The following is a 17072-nucleotide window of genomic DNA, read 5'->3' as shown; positions in this document are numbered from 1 at the left end:
GAAAGACAAGCGGCAAGGAAAGAGGCTTCTTTCACTCCTGCTGGCTGTTCTGTTTCCCCCTCCCCCCTGCTACTAAAAAGGATCCTGCCCGATCGCTGAGAGAGCTGCCAGCACGGGGGAGACAAGCGGCAAGGAAAGAGGCTTCTTTCCCCCGTGCTGCCTGCTGTGTTCCCCCCTCCCCCCTGCTACTAAAAAGGATCCTGCCCGATCGCTGAGAGAGCTGCCAGCACGGGGGAGACAAGCAGCAAGGAAAGAGGCTTCTTTCCCCCGTGCTGCCTGCTGTGTTCCCCCCTCCCCCCTGCTAGTAAGGAAAGAAGAAAAGAGGCTTCTTTCATTCAACGTGGCTGCTGTTGCCCTTTTCTCCATTTCAGTGCTAGGGCATCGAGGTTGCCCCACCCACCATCGCCCAGGTCCTCGCTTCTCCCAAACATTTCTTTGCCTACCTGATTTCCAGCTCCATCGCGTTTCTTGCCATCGTGTGCAGAGAAACAAAGTTTGTGGGACTAAAAAAAACTTCAATCAATTACAACTTGGGGAGGGGGAAGAGATCTCGCAAAGTTGGAATTGATTGATTGAAAGGAGTTTTTTTTAGTCCCACAAACTTTGTTTTCCTGTCCAAAACGGCAAGAAACACGATGGAAAAATGCTACGGAGGGGAAATTAAATAGGCAAAGGAATGCTTGGGAGAAGCGAGGACCTGGGCGATGGGGGGTGGGGCAGGCTCCATGGAGTGGTGCTGAAATGGAGAAAAGGGCAACAGAGCAGCCACCTTGAGGGAGGAAAAGCTGCTTTTCCTTATTTCCTTGCTACTTGTCTTTCCCTCATGCAGATTGGTCTCTTCCTCATTTCCCTTTGGATTGCAGGGACCAGGCAGGATCCTCTGTGCTAGCACAGGGGGGGGGGGGGAACAGAGCAGCCACCTTGAGGGGGAAAAGCTGCTTTTTCTTCTTTTCTTGCTGCTTTTCTTTTCCCTGTGCCAGCAGCTCCCTTCCTCATTTGTCTATTGACTGTAGTGCCCAGGATCCTCTTTAATAGAAGGGGAGAATTTAGCAACTGGACTCACACCTGCCATTGTAAAAAGGGCCCAATCTTTACACAGGAGAATGATAAGGGAAGGTTTTTTGACACAGGAGCACACTTGAGCATCCCCCCACCCCCACCCCAATCTCTGCCCGTTAGTGGCAGAGCAACTTCTCCCCTCACTGGGTGTTAGCCAAGGGGAAGCAGCCAGAGCAGGGAGTGGCGAGGAAGCCTTGTGCAAAAATGCACGGTCCACACAGGTGAGCGGGGACATTACGTTATGTGGGTCGGCACTCGAGTTCGTGTGATAGCGCGCACGTATGTGCTTTTGGCACCCGAGGCGAAAAAGGTTCGCCATCACTGCTCTAGGCTGTGTTTTGAATCCAGGTTTGGTTGAGTTCTCAGATGCCAAGTGGTGAGTTGGGTAAAGGGCCAATATTATCACACCTTAATGCCATCCCCTTGGAGCTGAAGGGGAGAACTCTTTATTATGTAAAGGGACTGGTTTGGCCTTCTTAATGGCCCATTGACAAAGCGTGTGGAGGCAGGAAGCTACAGGGAGCTATTCTCTCTTTATAAAACATGTTTCTTCTTTTTCACATCCAGAGAAATATTCTGCCTTTTCAATATTTCCTAGGATATTTCATTTTTCTGGGAGAGGGCTGGGTGATAACTTCCTACAATCCCTCCTTTTTTTTTCAAAACATGTGAGTGGAATGCACATGTTCTTGACAAAAGATTAAAATTGGTCAGATCAGGGAGACTTAATTTTTCTGATGGAAAGGCATTGAGATAGACAGCAGAAGGATCCCTTCAGTGGCTCCCAGAGAGCTTTCAACCATGAAGGTCTAGCAGCCAGGGCACAATTTCTGGAAAGAATTTTACAGTATCCAATTTTCCATGCCAATTAGTATCAGATATTACTTTCTGTGAGCTTCCAGGCAGGTTTCAAGCAAGCAGAATCCCCAAAATTCTTCACAGCTATGGTTTTGCCTTTTAAAAAACTACAGGCTGCCCATTTCCAAGGGATGGTTCTTGAAACTTCCCTAGCTCTTATTTTATTTTTTTTATTTTTTTTAAACAAAGTTTTATTGGTTTTTTGGTATTTTACAAAAGGAAAAGGTATGGGGAAAGTTACAAATTGTGGCAGCCGCAAACTGCGGTAGGTATACCCCCCCCTCCAGACTCATGGTGTACATTTGCATAGCATTCAAATATTATATGATAACATATAGTCAGTGTGGTAGGTTCGTTAGCAATTTCAATCAATTTATGTCATGTGGATTTTCACTTATTTGTGTGATCTGAGCTTTCTTGATGTTGCCCCATCTCCCCCTGTTGGCAGTGCTCCGGCCCTTCCCGTGTCTTGTGCATCTACTGGGATGTCTTCTGGTTTTTCTAGGAGTAATTTATTTTTTTCCATAAAGGCCTGCGCCTCTATGGGTGTATTAATTCTGACCCTTGTCTCCTCCCAGAATATTAACATACCTTCAGGCAGCAACCAACGAAACCACACCCCCTTCTGGTATAATTTATTCGCCAATTGCGAATAATATTTTCTTTTCTCCCTCACTTTCTTGGGGATCTGTTTCAGTATGGTTATCTCCTTATCTTTGTGTATCAGGGCTTGTCCCCTTTGTGTATTCAGAATTTCATCTCTTGTGCTTTTCCTAAGAAATTTAATGTGTACCTCCCTGGGGACATTGTGTGTTCTAGCATATGCGGAGTTCACTCTATAAACCAGGTCTATTTCCCACCCCATCTGTTGTTTTTCTTTCTGAGTATACTCAGCCAAGATAGTTGTCATGATGTCCCTAATGTTTTCATCAACTGTCTCTATCACATTCTGAAACCTAAGATAAAAGGACATTCTCTCAAACTCTATTTTCATTTGTTGGGTGTCAAGCTCTTTGTTTCCCTTTTGCACGCCCTCCACCCCACCCCTCATCTCAGCCGCCCCCTGCTCCAAGAGATCCAGTCTCTGTGAGTTCTTATTAATTTTTTCCTGGTTCCCTCTAATTTCTTCTTTCATGTCCTTCAGTTGTTTCTTTATTTCCTCTTGTCCCTGTAGAATTTGCTGAAACATTTGGTGAAACTCCAAGTCCGTAGTTTTAACTTGTTTAAAGGCTGTCAATGTTGATTGTGTGCTCGGACTTGAGGTTGCAGATGTCGGGGCAGAGGCAGCAAAGCCAGACTTTCCAGGAGGTGGTCTTTTAGATGTCATTGTTAGTAATAAAGAGTCCAGTCAGTATAGACAAGAATCAGTCAGAGTGGTAGAGCAGCCAAGGGAGTCCGGGGGGTAGAGAGACCAGGCACAAGGGAACTCTCTAATCACCCTGGCAGGGAACAGACGTTTTTCACTCCAAAAAGTTCAAAAGCAAACAATCCACAAGAGAACTATCCAAATAACACGGAGACAAAGACCGGAAGCCTGAAGCTAAGAGGTGGAGTCAAGTTCACCTTTCATGAAGACAACGGAAGTGTGCCATCTTGCCCTGCCAACTTCGGGTACTGAGGCAACAAATAAAGTTTTCAAAATTCAAAGTTCCCAAGGCTTCCAGATCACATTTTCTTGAAACCTAAAGGTTTAAATCTGAAGATCCATTTAGTTGGAGTGTGACCTCTTTGGTTTGGCTCTCCCCCTCCTCCTTCCCTGGGGCTACGAGCACGTTTGTTTCTAGCCGCTTGTCCAAGGGGGGGGGGAATCCCCCTCCCCTCCAGCCGCACTTCTCCAAGTTAGCCAAAAGTTCCAATTAACACAACTGACAAGTTATAGAGTTGGTAATAGGTATGAAGGGAGTCTACACCTCACTGCACCGCCGCTGCATCCTTCAACTGTCTTTTTTTCTTCTGGACAGCCTCACAGCGAAGACGCTTCAGCGCACCTCCCCTTCGCGCTCCTCGGTGCCTGGAGCGAAGCGGGAGCCCCCCGATGGCCGCCGCCGATGCAGGGGTCCTCCCGCCGCACCGTTCCTCCAGCAGAATGCCTCTCCGGGGCGTCCTGTGCCCCCCAAGGAGTGGGGAGCCCACCGGGGATGCGCGGGGCGAGCAGTCTCTGCCCGTCGCCGTCAGCCGCCGGAACCGGAAGTCCCCTAGCTCTTATTTTAGTGAGGCCAAATTGAGTTTAGCTAGTGTGCAATCCAGGCTATTTAGTATTTTTTAAAATTACACAATGAGCCCGGGACTCCTACTCATGAGACCACCAGTGCTACATATCCTGCTTTACTGGGCAACTGGGCAGCATCATTTTCTGGAGTCACAGTCAGGGTTTGAGTTTTGAAGATCCTTTTTGCTACTCTTCAAGTGGGGGAATTGCCTGAGGGGAATTGACCTGCCCCCATGGGATTAAAGGGGAGATGTTGCTGCTTAGGCTTTTGTGCCAGGGCAAAAATCAACCTAGGAGAAGCTTTGTGTGGAGGTAAATCAAGGAGATAGTTTCAGTCTAATTCTGAATAGGTTCTCTCTCTCTCTCTCTCTCTCTCTCTCTCTCTCTCTGTGTGTGTGTGTGTGTGTGTGTGTGTGTGTGTGTGTGTGTCGCTGCTTCTACAATACAGAAAATACAGACATTTTGGACAAAATTTCCCTCCCACTAGACAGAAATCTAAGGTGTTCAGAACTTGCTGTGCTAGCCATTCTCAAATACAATTCTTACACGAATACATTAAACTGATTACAATATAAATGAGACAAGAAAGAAAACCTTACAATGAATTTCTGTGAAGGAAGCAAAGAAAGAAAACTTTACAATCAATTTCCACCCTCCCCGTAGTCTTTACAGCTGTCTTCTGGGGATAGAAGAGAGTGTTTTGGTCTTTACTTCTCCATCTCAGGGTCCGTTCTTTCATATCTGCTGGATGGTACTATGCTTAGCTTGCTGGTAAGAGTGGTCAGTCAGGCTTGGTAGAGTCTGTCCCAGGCGTGGTTTTTTCCCCCTCATGTCAGGTTTTATCAGGAGGCAATCACCAGCAGCCAATTCAAGAGTTATGGTTTGAGCTAGCAGTCCTTTGTTTCTGAGGTGAAGAAAAAGAGGAGAGGCCAAGTATACAGTTCTTTACAGACATCTCTGTAGTCTCATGTTGTGGAATTTCCCCCATTCTGTCCAAGTGTGGAAATCCAAACATTATTTCAGAAGGCAGACGATGTAAATTTTGTGGAACATGATATTCCCACTGCCTCTATGATTGAAGCACTTTTGCAATGGTGAGTAAATTTCCAAGAGGGACAACAACTTGTGTTGCAAACAAACAAACAAACAAAATATCATAGGGTAGAGCACCTTGACTCATAAGCATTTAAAAATGCACTCAGGTGTAAAACAGGGAGGGAAGAAGAACAGCTTTTTTAAAAAATTGCAATTAAAAAAAAGAGGTACTTTGAGTCAACACTCCAAAATATCAGGTTCCATTCAGATGGGAGCAAATTCTCATTAAGTATGTTAAAACATTTACAAATGTAAGCAAAATATCTCAAAATCATTTCTTTTTATAGGTTTAATTAAGCATTTTAAACCTCAAAAATTTCCAGAAGAAAAAAATCAAAATTGTATTCAGAGTAGAAAAGGAAATGTAACTGCATAACTTTTATATGCAGATGAAAAGATCACAACAGTGAAAGGTAAAGTTGCAGGAGCTGGTCACCCATTTACTCCAAATTTCTCAGAAGAGAGAGGAAAAAAGTGGTTAAAGTGAGCAGAAAACTTCAGCCCCCTTTAATGACCCAAAAGGAAGGAGGGAAAGAAAGAAGGAGGGGGGATGCACAGACGCATTCACAGGTATCACTGGGGGCATTTCATACACACCCTCATGGTAAAAATGAGCAGACACTCACTCTCCCTGCCTTTCCTGCTTCCCTCCAAAGAATGACCCAGAAGAAAGGGGGGGGGGATTCACGCAGGCAATTAGTCTCTGGATCCCTTCACTTATCACTCCCTGGGGCATCGGGGACACATACTCACATTCATACTGCAATCAGACCTTCATGCTTGCTCATGCCAACCAATCATAATAAGTATTTCAGGAAGCTTTTTCACAAGTCAATGAGCTCCATGTATTATTATTAGAGAATCTCACCCTCCCTTCAGGTTTGGAAATGGTAACACACATACATACACACACATACCATTAAAAAACCTTGCAACTTACTGTTTCTTTATATGAAAGGGAATCAGAGTACATTCACACCAACTTTTACCATCAACATACTCACATTTGCACTGCAACCAGACTGCTTGTGTAAATTAATTTCACATACAAAAATCCCATTTCATTCTTTCTTCATGCAAAGCAATTATTACAATTATTTCAGGGAGCTGTACATAAGCCAATGAGCTCCATTTTCTATTATTAAAGGATCTCAACTTCCCTCCAGGTCTGGAAATGATTACACACACACACATACATGCACAAATACCATGGAACAACACTTTCAGGCCTGGGGGAGGTCCTGTCCCTTTAAATCTTCAATTTTCTTTCCTTGGGGAACATGTGGCTCATTGTCCAAGAATGAGAACACTCAGAGAGCAGTTTAAATCCTAGCTACTCTCCCCTTCCCCACAGCTTCAAGCCCAAGCTGAGAAGTTTACTTATTTTGCCAGCTGGTCAAACATATCACAATCAATTCAATGCCATTCAATTCTACATGTTATTAGTATAGATGCACACCTAAGAATTTTAACAGACATTACATCAAATTAATCAAGTCCAATTACCTAGGTCTTCCCATTCAGACAGGCTTTACCTTTTTATTACCTGCTAAATTTCTTACTTTTGCTCGAAGTTACGCCCATTGTTCTATCTCCTTAAGCACTAGATTTTTAATACCTGTCTCTGCCCTGGGGTGTTCAGTGTCCTCTTCCTAATTTGGACCTGCCAGCAGACTCTGGCTGTTTTTTAAAGATCCAAACTCTTAGATCTCCCAGCAATCGCAGGCATAGTTTTAAAGACCAAGATGTATGGAGACTTTCATTAACACATCGTTTGCATCTGGGTGGGGCTCTTGAGCTCTACTATTACATCTGCAACAGCTTTTTAACATATCCCTGTGGACTCCTCAGTCACTTTGGGGTAGAAACTCAGGTAGAGCTCCTCTTCAGTTCATCTGATGGTGGCCAGAAAATCAGCAAATTTGTTGACAAAATCTAAATCAAAACTGCCTTCTGGAGGCCAGGTTTCTACTTTAAGACCAATAGAGTAGGTTGGCCAGATAGATGTGCAGAGGGTTTTTTGCTCAGGTCGAAGGCAAACCTCTAGTAGGAATTTCCTTTGTCTCATACATGCACACACAAAGCAACACTCTCCTCCTCCCCCCAAAAGGAAAAAAAATCTACACTCACCTTGAAGAGTACCATCTTCCAGGGCTGAAAGACATGAGAACAAAGTTCCCTCCCCCACAGAAAAGGCTTTGTTGGAGGATTAGAGGTAAGAGGGGTGGGGTAGATAGCTTGTAGGCAGAGTTTGAAAAATAAAACCATCAGTTACTAAACAGATAAACTGGTAACATTATGGGGATATCACAGATGAGAAATGGGGTCTGGATTCACATGCTTCAGGAAAGAAATGAACAGGTAAAATCATTTAAACACACAATAAATGCAAGTTTGAAACTTTTCTTGTAAATGAACTTAAAACATTTGCATAGAAGACAGAGAAAGAGACAAAGAGACAAGAGGGGAAAAAAGAAACCCCAACATTTTCCCTTTCCTTTTAAGTACCTTTATGTAGCCAAATTAGTTTTCCTGTGTCATCTTTCAGCAAAGCTAATTTGCCACACATTTTCCTTGCTCTCCATGCCAACCAAGATAGGCATGTGCCTGGTGTCCCAGGCTTCAAGGAAATCTCCAAGGGAAATTCCTGTCACCCACGACCTAATGCTTCCCATGACCCTTTACATGTAGGGCTCACTTTGGCCTAGCCTGGTGACACGCCGTAAGTTTTCGGAAGAAAGAAAAATTCTGGGAAGGACTTTGATTCCCTCAATGAAGTATTCGGCCCCTTTCCTCGTAGGGAATTCCGCTAAGGTTTTCCGGATCCAAAAAGGTGATCTGGGGAGGACCTCTGCCCCTCTGCAGTTAGTACCAGCACCTCCTTCTCTCTTTACGCACAATGGACCTTTGCTTTTTTGCTTTCATTGGACAAAAGCAACAACAACAAAATTTTCATTCACTTTTCCATCCATTTTCAAACACACTCTCCTTTCCCTAACAGAAGGTCCTGTGCTCTGGCCTGACCCTAATACTTTCCAGGCTCTCTTGGAAAAACACACAGAGGAACCAAGATCCAGCTCTGATTGGGAGAAAGATTTCATCATCACTCGCACACATGCAGGCATACACACATTTCCCATGCTTTGCCATGCTTTAAAATTAAATTTTAGAGAATTAAAATTTAGAGGTACTCACTTTCTTTCCAGGCAGCCTTTGCGCTCAAACTCAAAAACCCCTTTAAAACCTAGATCCAAATGGCTAAGGCCAAGATAAAGTCCAACCACAGACTCAATGGGGTCTGTGCCGGCATGGGAGGCTTATCTGGGCCATATCCATTGGTTAGGCTAGCTTGGAGTCCCATCTCTGGGGTGCCAATTGTTGAAAGAAATGTCCTTCTGGGTTCCTACAACTGAATATAGAAATAGAAAAATGATGCAGAACAAACTAGTATGCAAATGTAATGTCCATAATGCCGTTTAAATGCAGATTTTTTTTCTTCAAAAGTGGGTTAGAATGGCTTTTTAAAAAATGCATGGCCCTGTAGCCCAAGACGCGGGGACATACTGTCATGTAACTCTGAGACTCACTCAGTTACATTTTTAGAATACGTTGTTGGAAGAAATGTCCTTCTGGCTTCGGCTCCAAGTGGGGAAAAAGACACTGGAGACATGGAGGCTGTTTGGAAAGATGGTTTCAATGGTGGACAAGACCACATGGCTTGAGTCCTGAACAGAAAAGGTGATCACATGCTTCAATGTTAGTGGAGAAAAAGAGAAGGAAGACCTGAGATGCTGAGTCCCTGGTTTTATGCCCTCTCTGGCCTTTGATTTGATTTGATTTGATTTATTGGATTTATATGCCGCCGTTCTCCCAAAGGACTCAGGGCGGCGTACAACATTAAAAAACACATATCACAAAAGTTAAAAGGAAATTAGATAAGTATTCAAAAAAACAAACCCAATTAACATAACAATAACATTTCAAAAATTAGATAAAATTAACAGGCCAGGCCGGCTTGCTGGAAAAGCCACCTTTTTAGGGCGCATCGGAAGGACCGGAGGTCGGGGATTATGCGAAGCTCCGGGGGCAGCTCATTCCAGAGGGAAGGCGCTCCCACAGAGAACGGCACCCTGAGGAGGCCAACTCTGTGGGATCGTACTGGACGGTGGGAGGCTACTGGTGGCAGTAGGTGGTCTCGCAGGTACCGTGGGCCTAAGCCATGGAGTGCTTTAAAGGTCATAATTAGTACCTTGAATCACACCCGGAAAACAACCGGCAACCAGTGCAGGCCGCCTAAAAGGGGTGTAACATGGGAGCACCTAGGTACCCCCATGATAACCCGCGCGGCCGCATTCTGTACCAGCTGAAGCCTCTGGGTGCTCTTCAAGGGCAGCCCCATGTAGAGAGTGTTGCAGTAGTCCAGGCGAGAAAGGACGAGGGCATGAGTGACTGTGCATAGAGCATCCCGTTCCAGGAAGGGGCGCAACTGACATACCAGGTGAACCTGGTAAAAGGCCCCCCTGGTCACGGCCGTCAGGTGTTCTTCTAAACTAAGCCGCATGTCCAGGAGGACTCCCAGATTGCGGACCCTCTCTGAGGGGGCTAAAATTTCTCCCCATATCATCAAAGATGGGACAAGATGCACAAATCGGGATGACGGAAACCACAGCCACTCAGTCTTGGAGGGATTGAGCTTGAGCCTGTTCCTCCCCATCCAGATTCGCACAGCCTCCAGGCATCGGGACATCACGTCGAGGGCATCGTTTGGGTGGTTTGGGGTAGAGATGAAAAGTTGGGTATCATCAGCATATTGATGATACCGTACCCCAAAACCACAGATGATCTCGCCCGGCAGTTTCATATATATGTTGAACAGGAGGGGTGAGAGAACCGACCCCTGGGGCACCCCACAAGTGATGCACATCGGGGTCGATCCCTGCCCTCCAGTCAACACGAACTGCGACCTATCCGACAGGTAGGAGGAGAACCACCGTAAAACGGTGCCCCCCACTCCCAACCCCCTGAGTCGTCGCAGTAGGATACCATTGGAGGGCAGGGATCGACCCCGACTGTGCATCCACTCTCTCACCCCTCCTGTCAAATGTTTGTCCCGGGCCTGCCAGAGATCATCGACCAACGCGACCAATGCCGTCTCCGTGCTGTACCCGGGCCTGAAACCCGACTGAAATGGATCCAGGTAGACAGCTTCATCCAGGTACTGGGGAAGCTGACGTGCTACCACACTCTCGACAACCTTTGCTACAAAGCAAAGGTTGGAGACCAGACGATAGTTGACTAAAGAAGCTGGGTCCAGGGAAGGCTTCTTAAGGAGAGGCCTCACCACCGTCTCCTTCAAGGTGGTGGGAAAGAACCCCTCTCTCAATGAAGCGTTGGTAATCGCCCGGAGCCAGCCTCGTGTCACCTCCCAGGAAGCCGAAACTAACCAAGAGGGACACGGGTCCAACACACAAGTGGCAGCACTGAGTCTCCCCAAAATCCTGTCCATGCCTTCGGGGGTCACAGGGTCAAACTCATCCCAGATTGTCTCCACAAGATTCATTCCCGTTGGCTCGCCCGAATCTACCCAGTCAGAGTCCAAGCCTGTCCGGATCTGAGCGATTTTATCCTGCAGATACTGAACAAATTCTTCAGCCCTACCCTGCAAGGGGTCTTCCCTAGTTCCTTGGTTAAGTAAGGAGCGGGTCACCCTAAACAGGGCAGCTGGGAAGTTATCTGCAGACGCGATAAGAGCGGGAAAATGTTGCCGTTTTGCCGCTTTTATCGCCACTAAGTAGGATTTAATATGAATTCTTACTAGTGTTGGATCAAGGGTTGAATAGAAATATCCCCTAAATCTAGTTCATTCATCCACTCCCCAGAGACAAAAATCAGGTCGAGTGTGTGTCCCCTGTTATGGGTGGGGTCTTGAATTAACTGAGTTAGGTCCATAGCCGTCATGGAAGCCATGAACTCCCGAGCTGACTTGGATGTCTCGCCAATGGAAGGCAGATTGAAATCCCCCAGTATCATAAGCCTGGGGAAATCAACCGCCAAACCAGCTAATACATTCAGCAGCTCTGGCAGGGCCGATGAAACGTGGCAGGGAGACAGGTACATAACAAAAAGGCCCACGTGAACTCCAAGGCCCCATTTCACAAAAAGGGACTCACACCTGCCTATCTGAGGCACAGTGACCTCCTGAGGTCTGAGACTTTCCCTAATAACCACCGCCACCCCCCCGCCCCTGCCCTGGGCTCTCGGCTGGTGAAACGCCGGAAAACCTGGTGGGCATAGTTCACTAAGGGGAACACCCCCCTCATGGCCCAACCATGTCTCCGTAATGCACGGAGCTTGTATACTGATTGGTTGTCAGACTCCCATGGGGCCATGCAGGGCCAACTCTCTAGGCTACGTTTTGCATCCAGGTTTGGTTGAGTTCTCAGATGCCATGTGGTGAGTTGGGTAAAAGGCCAATATTATCATGCCTTAATGCCATCCCCCTGGAGCTGAAGGGGAGAACTCTTTATTATGTAAGGGGACTGGCTTGGCCTTCTTAATGGCCCATTGACAAAGTGTGTGGAGGCAGGAAGCTGCAGGGAGATATTCTCTCTTTATAAAACATGTGTCTTCCTTTTCACATCCAGAGAAATATTCTACCTTTTCAATATTTCCTAGGATATTTCATTTTTCTGGGAGAGGGCTGGGTGATAACTTCCTACAATGTAAAATGGAATGGCCAGATTTTATTTAATCCCCTCCCCAAGTATTCAAGTTATCTACCAGGTGAGCTGATCAGGCATTTTATGAGCAATTCCTTGAAATACACTGGCCAAAACAATTTGAATCATACTTCTGAAACAGCACAAAGACCTCCCAGAACATCTGATTGATATATTCTGAAAATTAAGGGAACTTTCTAGAAGGAAAATGAGGCATTCCACTGCCAGCTTGTTCCATTTTGTGATTTGCTGTGAAATCCCCACCAACATAATTGTTTGGATGTACATGTGTGAAAAGAAATGTGAACTCCACAGTTGAAGAATATCACATAATTTTCTGACATCCTAAAGCTGGCCTAAGTAGTCGGTTTAAATTCAATTTATACATCTGATATGTTCTTTGTAGACCTGGGTATGGTTAAAGACAAGATAGGCCAGAGCATTCTCAGAACAGCAACAACTGGGCACCTTGCTCCTGTGAAGCTCAAAACTAGCATTGGCAGTTTTCCAGTTGTAAAAATGTCATGTTCATGGATGGAGAAGTGGCCAGGGCTGATTCTCCGGGGCCTCACTCTTGCTGGTGCTTCTTCTGGCCCTTGTTGGTGCTGGGCATGCCTCGGTCGCTTGGGGAGACACATAACCTGCTCTCCGCCCTGAGACACTGGCCCAACCTGACCGCAACTGATGCTGGCCTCACTAACATGAGCACTGCCGGGCTGGGAATGGGATCCGGTAGGAGGAGATGACGGAAAGGGAGACGGGCCCTCAGCACCCAGCCACGGCTTTAAACCTTGCACAGGGGACTTTTGGTGCCAGGAGGATGCTTTTCAATCAAAGCCTCCACTGACACCTCTCCGCTGGAGGAGTAAAGAAGCTCAGGGCAGCAGGAAAAGGGGGCTGGCCCCACCGAACCTCGGATGCCCAACCTGGGGGTCAGGCTCGGAGAAAGCTGGAGCACCCGCACAAAAGACGCTCATCTGTCAGCTGGTCAACCCGTCTGCCCTGTGCACCTTTGGCTGAGCCCAGCCACTGGCTTGAGGGTCTCCCCACTCGTGCTCACCCTCCTAGCCCCGCCACAGCCAGCCAGGGGGTCGTGAGAGGAGAAGGAGGGGGAAGAGGAGGAGGGTCGTCTTCAGGGAAGCCTCCGCTGTGGCTCACACTTGTTCCTCAGCCAGCCCGGATTTCCGAAAAGTTTCCAATAAGAAAGAAAAGAAGAGCCCCAAGGAGAGCTAGCTGGGTTCACCCAGCCTCGGCTTTCCGAGAGCAAGAGATACAGACAGAGACACAGAGAGAAATACAAATGCACACACGCACACGCACACACACACACAGGTGTACAGGCATACACACACACATATACAGACACACAAAGACATAGAAAGATACACAGGGTGGGGGAGAGATACAGAGGGGGGAGAGAGAGGGGGACATAGAGATACAGAGGGGGGAGATAGGGGGAGAAACAGAGATGGGGGGGAGATAGAGAGGCTGAACTCGGTTGCATTCTGTTTCTATGTTGTTGTTGTTGCTAACTATGTTGTTTTGGCTGAAGACTCCATCCACCTCTGCTCTCCCCCTTCAGCTCCAAACTGTGTCAACCTGAATTCATGTGAGAATAACCCATGATAGAAACATCCCCATAGCCCGGTCAGATTTCAGGCTTGACGGAAGGGGGGGGGGGAGAGATAAAGAGTGAGAGACAGGGAGGGAGAGAAAGAGAGAGATAGAGATGGAGAGAGACAGGGAGAGAGGGGGGGGAGAGACAGAGAGAGAGTGACTGAGACACAGAGAGAGATACAGGGAGAGGGGGAGAAAGAGAGAGATGTCAAAAGGGTTTTGTGGTTCCCGGTGTTTTTTAACAACCGGTTCTCTGCCCTAATGACCGGCTGAGTAGGTGTGGCTAGGGGGTGATGTGACTGGGTGGGAGTGATAAGCGTGGAAGATGATGATTGGAACATGTGATGGATTATGGGGTGTGGGGATAGATCATGAACTTTCAACTGGGTGGAATTCCAGGAAGAAGATCAGAGTTGGAATTCCATAGACATGCTAACTTGCCTGTATGATTAAATTGGAACTTTAAGGATGATTCTGCCTTAGTCTCTGATTGATTTCATACATGGTATTTAGAACGCTGACATTATTCCAACTCTCACTTTAAAATAAGGCACCAGCACACACCCCCTCGCATGGGGGGGGGCTGGGGGGGGGACTGGGGGGGGGACTGGGGGGGGCTGAATTCCCAATGCTGACCGGGACAACGTAAAATATCAGCGAAGAATTATGAGAAAGCTTTTGGAGATAAGAAGATGAGAAAAACGCTTCTCTGTATACTTCAAAGGCAAAGGAATCTGCTTCAAGATTTATTGCATCTGGCAAGAGGACGGAGGGGGCTGGAAAAGACTTTTCTACACCCGGTTAGAAGATGAAAGGAATGGAGATTCAAGCCATCCCCACGCAATCATCTCTGATGGGCTTCCCGGACCATTTCGGACAACAAGGCTTGGAAAAAAACCTGGAGTGGAGATTTTGACTCCTTACAGACAGCAATAAATGAAATGGCTTATTACCCTACAACTGAGTGGGAGACAGATTCCCTATCAAAATGGGAATTTCAACCCAGACAGCAAGAAGGGATTTGGCCAGCATCTTTCACTTGCCAGCCACAAATTGGGCTGCAACCAGTAAATGAAGCACCACCAGATTGGGCTTTCTTCCCAGAGTATGGATGGATAAGATGCCACTGGGCACCTCCTTTGCCATCAACATGGGAAAATGCTCCAAGCCAGCAGACGGCACCTACTTGGCCCATAACTCCTCCAAGCCAGCAGGAGGGTCCTTGGCACATAACCCCCCCCCCCCTCGCCAGCCATCATTGTTTGAGCTGCAACCTGTGAAGCAGGGAACCCCGGGATGGGTCTTAACCCCAGGTCATGGATGGGAGGAATGCCAGTGGGCGCCTGCCCTCCCTCAGCAGATGGCACCATGGCAGAAAACTGGGCAGGGGCCAACCGAGGGATTGACCTCCCCACCGGTTACAGTCTCCCCTGCAATGCCCCAAGAGGTTCTTACCCCACCTTCCTACAGAGAAGCAATCTCCACAAGGGAAGAAGGGTTTACCAAGGGGGAAGCTGCAAAGTGGAGAGCAGTCCAATGTGATGAGGAGGTTCTGAAGTTTAGAGATGTAACCAGGTTCCGTTCCTCAGGGGGGCCAATAAAATGCCAACATTGTTGTCAACTTGGTCACAGAGCGTCAGAGTGCTTGGCTCCAGCCCCAATGCCACAAACGTGTGCACCAACCACCACAGCGGTAAAGAGAGGGCCCCAGATGCCACCACAGAAGAGTCATCTGGGCCAACAACCTCTGGAAGAGGATCCCCAACTTAAGGTGACAAAGGGTCCTACCAAGGGGGAGGCCTCGGAGAGGGAAATGCCCAAACGACCTCTGGAAGAGGATCCTCAACTTAAGGTGACGAAAAGTCCTACCAAGGGGGAGGCCTCAGAGGAGGAAAAGGGCCAGCCGTGGATGATTGAATCCAAGAGCCCAGAACCTGCAGCACCTGCAGCAGAGAGCCCTAAACGGCCATGGGAAGAGGTTGCAATGGACTTCATCGTGGAACTCCCAGACAGCAGTGGGAATAAAGTAATCTGGACAGTTATTGATTTGGTTTCTAAGCAGACACACTTCATTGCTTGCTCAGGATTGCCATCCACAAAGAAATTAGCGAAAATGTTTGTGAAACACATTTACTCCTGCACGGAGTACCCAAGAGGATCATTTCAGACCGCGGAGTCCAGTTCACAGCCAAGTTCTGGAGAGAGGTCCTGAGATCCATTGGGTCCACACAAGAACTGAGCTCAGAGGTTCATCCCAGCATGAACTGCGCAGCAGAGGGAGCCAATGCGGTGGTGGAACAATACATCCAGTGTTTTGTGGACTATCAACAAGACCACTGGTCGGACTTGCTACCCTTCGCCAAAGTGGTGTACAATGATGCGATCCACAGCAGCACAGGATTAGCAGGTTTCCAGATTACAAGTGGCATGGATGTTGTTGCCATGCCTGAGTTGCCTAGAAAACCTCCTTCCTCCATGTCTTTGAATGAATGGATGGACACGCTAAAGAACGGATGGGAGAATACGAAGAAGGCTCTAGCAGTTGCGGCAGAAGCCTACAAGAAGCAAGCTGAGAAACATTGCTCGCTCCAAACCCACTTCCGTGGGGGGGGGGACAAAGTTTTTGTATCTACCAAATACATAAGATTAGGAATGCCTAGCAAGGAATTGGGTCCAAAATTTCTAGGTCCATTCCCAATAGTGAAGATAGTTAACCCAGTTACAGTTCAACTCAGTCTACCCAGAAGTCTAGGGGAAATTGACCCAGAATTTCATTGTAGCTTGTTGAAACCAGTAATTGGGTCTAACAGAAGAGCATCCACCCAAGCTCAATCTCCTCCTGTAGTGATAGAAGGGGAAACACAATCTGAGGGGGGGGAAATTGTAGACTCCAGACTGAATAGGGGTCCCTTACAGTACTTAGTGTTACATGTATGTCCTGTATATATGTATGTTTATGTGTTTGTATATATGTTTTATGTTTTATATGCTCCATTGTACGCCGCCCCGAGTCCTGTCTGGAAAGGGAGCGGCTAATAAATTTAAATTTATTATTATTATTATTAGTGCATTGGAAGGGTTACCCTTGTTCTGAAGCTACTTGGGTGAACAGTGGGTACCGAAAAGTGGAGAAGTTAGTAAAGCAATTCCATGAGAAGTTTCCCAATAAGTCAAAGGGTCCCATTGGGGGAGGAGAGGTGGTTAAATTTTTGTTATGTTAACTTTTATGTTATTCTCTTTTCAGGAAACGTTTTTCTTCTGAGGAGAGGCCGCCTGTCAGGCCTGTAGTTATGTTTCTTTTAGGATCTTTGGCCTGCCACACTTTCTTATAATTTTCTATGCTGTTTCATTAGTGTAGTAGTTGGGAGGGGGGAATAGAAAGGAGTAGGATTGTGGAATGTTTTGTTGTCATTCTTTTATAGAAGCCAAGGTCATCTTTTGTCTCCGCACCTCGACACCTGACCGGAAGCAGAGGGGTGTAGATGCCAGCGTGGAAGATGATGCTTGGAACATGT

This window comes from Natrix helvetica (assembly GCF_964273705.1).
Source record: "Natrix helvetica genome assembly, chromosome: W".
NCBI lineage: Eukaryota > Metazoa > Chordata > Lepidosauria > Squamata > Natricidae > Natrix > Natrix helvetica.
This window is presented reverse-complemented; position numbering follows the sequence as displayed.